This window comes from Gopherus flavomarginatus, chromosome 16 (assembly GCF_025201925.1).
Source record: "Gopherus flavomarginatus isolate rGopFla2 chromosome 16, rGopFla2.mat.asm, whole genome shotgun sequence".
Classification (NCBI taxonomy): Eukaryota; Metazoa; Chordata; order Testudines; family Testudinidae; genus Gopherus; species Gopherus flavomarginatus.
Window position 1 is genome coordinate 28,081,391 of NC_066632.1, and position 5,738 is coordinate 28,087,128.

A 5,738-nucleotide genomic window follows, 5' to 3' on the forward strand; every position below is an offset into this window, starting at 1 on the left:
TAAAAACATTCTTCCCAACTACTCACAGCAAAGAATCATACATGCTGAACTTCATACCTCAGACTGCTCATCTAGTCCATGAGGCCCTGCCCCTGTCCCGCCTCTTCCCATCCCTTCCCCACCCCTATTTCAACCCCTTCCCCAAATCCGCACCCCAGCCCCACCTCTTCTCTGCCTCCTCCCCTGAGCATGCCACGTCCCCGTTCCTCCCCCCTCCTGGAAAGTCCTAAGCGCTGGGAGGTAGGCAGAGGAGTGGGGATGCAGCATGCTCAGAGGGTGGGAGGAGAGAGGACAGGGGGTGAGGGGAGCTTGGCTGCTGGTGGAGTCAGTACCTATGGCGGGCCGCAGGAAATAACTCCACGGGCCATGTGTTTGAGACCCCTGCTCTAAAGTATACCCTAAGAGTGGCACAACTTGCCTAGAAGTAATTACAGTCTAGCCATTAGGGGTACCCTAGGCAAGGTGAGATTAATTCAGTGCAAACAGGAGCTGTGTAGGGTCCAAGACCTGACTCAAAACCCTAGAGCTAAGCCCTGCTGGAAATCTGGCTAGCTGGAAAGTGTGTTGAATGGTCTTGTATTTAAAGTAAATGACAAATTGAGAGAGATGTGGGTTCTATTCCTGGCTTCATTTCCTGTGTGATCTTAACCAAGTTACCTCAATATATCCCTCTGTAGAAGGGGTTTATGATACTGACTGACATCACAGGAGTGATTGTGATGCTTCATTCATTAATATTTGTAAAATAATTTGAGTTCCTTGGATGATAGGTGCTACAGAAGGGTAAAATGTTGTTATTGATCCCAAACTTGGTTTAAAGGCCTGTGCAGATGGGGCTTTAGGATGATTTTGTGGTTAAACCACAGGACCACGTGCTGGGAGAGCTAGTTTCTATTTCTGGTTCTGCCACTGACTCACAGTGTGACTTTGGGCAAGTAATCGCCCTTCTGTGCCTCAGTTTCCCTATAGAATATGGATAATTTTGACCTACTTTCATGAGGAGTGAAGTAATTAAACTTTATTTATTAATATTTGTAAAAGGCTTTGAGGTTCTCGGTGGAAAATACTACAGAGGTGCAAGATATTAATTTATTTATTATTAGTTAAGCTAGACAAGGCTGTGTAACCTACGAGACACAGATTTTTGTGAAACAGACTCTGTAATAGATAGTAATACTCGCTTCTCCACTTAGTAATTTATGAACTCGCTTCTCCACTTAGTAATTTTAAACATTTAGTTCTGCTTTATAATCGTGAATATCCATCCTTCAGTTACCCACTGTTTTGTTTCAGCGTTAAGAGATTAAAATGCATGATTATTTTATGGTTATGAGAGTTCATTTTGTGTAATTGTTGGCTTTTATTTGTTTTGTATTTTAACATGGTGCACATTGTTAAATGTCTCAGAATGGATCACACATGCTGGATGTGAAATGTGTTTTTGCTTTTTAGAGCAGAAGGGACAGATCCTAAACTGTTTTTCAGATCAAGGTTTCAGGGAGAAATCTCTTGAGGTATCATTGTTCTGAACTGGGAGCCCTTAAATGGTCTAATTTGTATGTTAAGGACTCTGGGAGGCAGTTTTATCTAGCGGTTAAAATAAAGGACTCAATAGGTGGAAAAGAATTTTAGATTATCCAGTTTACCTCCCTGAAAGCTATGGTGCTGGGTGACAGTCAGGACTCTTGGGTTCCATTCCTGATTTACTATGTCCTCTTCTGCTCAGCTTTCCCTCAATAATTTCTTCACAATCAAAGACACACAACCTACTTACACACACAAACCAACCTATAAACTAGTCAAGCTATTTCTTTGACAAGCTGGGAAGGGAAGAGAGATTTCTACTGTTATTTTTAACTAACCAGAAGAAGCTCAGATGCTAATTTGATGTGAGCCTTATAAGTAGTATCTAAATAGACAGTTAGACCTTCAGCAAATTACTTCACCTGTATCTCTCATTTTCCCCATCTGTAAAATGGGGCTAATCTAACCTAAACTAAGTGTCTATCTAATCTGAATTAATCTAATTTATCTGCTTGGTTTTATACAGTGCTTGCTCCTATGTTATCTAAATGCTGATTAAGAAGGTTAACATTTTCAAAAGTGGCCACTGATTTTGAATGCTTTTACTAGAGTCAGACCCAACTCCCATTGACCTCACTAGGAGCTTTCAGGCCTTTTTTTGCTGCCCAATTTGAGCCACTTTAGGCCATATTTTCAGAGGTCCTGACACCTGGGTTCCTGTTGACTTCAACTAGAGCAGTGGGTGACTAGGTCTTCTGAAAACCAAGCCCAAAATGTCTCAAATGGGGCACCCAAAAATTAAGGCACTCATACTTGCTGGCTACTTTTGAAAATGTTGATCTAAATATCTGTGAGGCACTTGGAGGTTATCAGATCAAAAGGACAGTATTATCATCCTCAGAGCCAATGAATCTTGTTTTTTTTTCCTGACTCAGAAGGTGGTAGAATTTGTGAGCTCACAAGCAGGTAAAACATCACACGGTTCCTGTTGATTTTAATGACCATTTGTCCTATGACAGTGCGTTTTTTCTCTTTATTATTCTGTATCACCATTTGTCATTGCTTTAGGTTCATTATAAAGCGAGGTATTAGAACAATTTTACCAGGAAAAATGAGCATTACCTTAATATCTATTGGGGTAATATCTTTTATTATGAGATCATAAAATTTATTTGTGAAAAAAAGCTTCCACAGAGGTTTTCAGGTTTGGGCACGTCTCAGAGCATTTTTACACTGCTCAGCAGTGCAGACCACTGGGGTGTGAATAGCAGCGTGCACCAAAGTACTGAGCTGTAGCTCCCCTGTGTGAATGGTGTGAGCATGAACTATACAGTTCCTAGTTTGTATTAACATAGGCCCCTGCAAACAGGATTACATTAGTCCAAAGTAGGAATCTTATAGTTCGCACCTGCAGTGTCCATATGGGGGTGTTATAGCACAGCACTCTGGTGCACCCTGCTACATACCCTGTAGCCCAAACTGCAGGGCCGCCTAGGTGTGCCTGGTTTATAGAGCACTTCTTCAAGCCTTAGAGCATTCTGTGGAATTCCAGTATACAAACATAGACTGTATGTTTACAATACACAGCGGCACTGCTATGGGTACCCGCATGGCCCCACAGTATGCCAACATTTTTATGGCTGACTTAGAACGCTTCCTCAGCTCTCGTCCCCTGGCGCCCCTCCTCCACTTGCGCTACATTGATGACATCTTCATCATATGGACCCACGAGAAGGAGGCCCTTGAAGAATTCTACCTGGATTTCAACAATTTCCATCCCACCATCAACCTCAGCCTGGACCAGTCCACAAAAGAGATCCACTTCCTGGACACTACAGTGCAAATAAGTGATGGTCACATAAACACCACCCTATACCAGAAACCTGCTGACTGCTATACTTACTTACATGCCTCCAGCTTCCATCCAGGACACATCACACGATACATTGTCTACAGCCAAGCCCTAAGATACAACTGAATGTGCTCCAATCCATCAGACAGAGACAATGCCTATAAGATCTTTATCAAGTATTCTTAAAACTACAATACCCACCTGGAGAAGTGAGGAAACAGATTGACAGAGCAAGACAGGTACCCAGAAGTCACCTATTACAGGACAGGCCTGACAAGGAAAATAACAGAACACCACTGGCCATCCTGTACAGCCCCCAGCTAAAACCTCTCCAGCGCATCATCAACGATCTACAACCTATCCTGGAAAACAATCCCTCACTCTCACAGACCTTGGGAGGCAGGCCAGTCCTCACTTACAGGCAGCCCCCCATCCTGAAGCAAATACTTACCGGCAACTACACACCACACCACAGAAATACTAACCCAGGAACCAATCCCTGCAACAAACCTCGTTGCCTACTCTGTCCCCATATCTACTCTAGCGACACCATCAGAGGACCCAACCACATCACCCACACCATCAGGGGCTTGTTCACTTGCACATCTACCAATGTGATATATGCCATCATTTGCCAGCAATGCCCCTCTGCCATGTACATTGGCCAAACCAGACAGTCTCTACGTAAAAGAATAAATGGACACAAATCGCACATCAGGAATGGTAACATACAAAAGCCAGTAGGAGAACACTTCAGTCTTTCTGGACATTCTATAACAGATTTAAAAGTAGCCATACTTGAACAAAAAAAACTTCAGAAACAGACTTCAAAGAGAAACTGCAGAACTAAAATTCATGTGCAAATTTAACACCGTTAATTTGGGCTTGAATAGGGACTGGGAATGGCTGGCTCACTACAAAAGCAACTTCACCTCTCCTGGAATTGACACCTCCTCATCTATTATTGGGAGTGAACTACATCCACCCCGATTGTATTGGCCCTGTCAATGCTGGTTCTCCACTTGTGAGGTAACTTCCTCCTCTTCATGTGTCAGTATAATAATACATGCATCTGTAATTTTCACTCCATGCATCTGAAGAAGTGGGTTTTTTACCCACAAAAGCTTATGCCCAAAAAAATCTGTTAGTCTTAAAGGTGCCACCAGACTCCTTGTTGTTTTTATAGATTGACACACACTGCTGATTTCACTCTCATAGCCCTGGTCTACACTGGGGGGCGTGGGAGGGGAAATCGATCTAAGCTACGCAACTTCAGCTACGAGAATAACGTAGCTGAGGTCGACGTACTTGGATCGACTTACCGTGGAGTCTTCACTGCAGTGAGTCGACTGCTGCCACTCCTCCGTTGACTCTGCTTGCACCTCTCGCTGCGCTGGAATACAGGAGTTGACGGGAGAGCATTTGGGGGTCAATTTGTCACATCTAGACTAGATGCAATAAATTGATCCCCTCTGGATCGATTGCTACCTGCCAATCAGGCGGGTAGTGAAGACATACCCATAGAGTAACATTGTAAGGCTGGATCCTGCACACATGCACATGCTTAACATTACTACCACAAACAGTTCCATTCACTTCAGTGGGAGTACTGATGGGAGTACTCCATGCATCTGAAGAAGTGGGTTTTTACTCACAAAAGCTTATGCCCACATAAATGTTAGTCTTTAAGGTGCCACCAGACACCTTGTTGTTTTTGTGGATACAGACTAACACGGCTACCCCTCTGATATATGGTAGCTATGGTAATACAAACAAATAATAATAATAGTAAAGTTAAGCATGTGTGTGTTTACAGAACTGGATCCTAAGATTGTAAACTAATTGGTGCAGGATCTGTCTTTCACCATATGTCTGTACAACAGCTGGCTTGGGATGGAAAATACTGTATCCAGTGAAAAGGATGTGAATGGAAAGAGGCAGACTATAATTATCCCATGTTGAAATATGGCCAAGTCCTTGGAACTAACAGCCTGACTCTTATGAAAAATGCAATGACAACAAGTGCACATTACCTCAGTTTTATGTCTCATCTGAAGAGCAACAGCTCCAAAAGGCATAGGGTCCCCACACAGCAGGCCGGGTTCTGCCCTTCCTCAGTTACTGCTGTAGAACTGATAGATTAGCTTAGGTCTTAAATGAGACTGCAGCATGCTTGGGGTGGGTACTGTGCCTTAGGGGTGCATATAGCCTGTAGCCCACTAAGGACTCTAGGCGTGTCCCAAGTGCTGAGGTCTCCATTGCGACACTTGCCCTCGCTGATGAAAACACCGCCCCGCTGCTCTCAGCAGAAAGAAACCAGGGGGTGGAGCTGGGAGGCCAGGCCCTCGGCAAAGATGGTGCT

At 43.6% G+C, this 5,738-nt stretch overlaps 1 protein-coding gene across 1 annotated transcript in view; it reads right to left on the minus strand.

Annotated features, from left to right (window-relative positions):
- Positions 1 to 5,657, minus strand: part of ASIC1 (acid sensing ion channel subunit 1) — a 179,077-nt gene extending 173,420 nt beyond the window's left edge. The window contains exon 1 of the mRNA XM_050925708.1: positions 5,410 to 5,657. The gene's annotated coding sequence lies outside the window, so the exon portion shown is untranslated. The remainder of the gene's footprint in view (positions 1 to 5,409) is intronic.
- Positions 5,658 to 5,738: the final 81 nt, after the last annotated feature.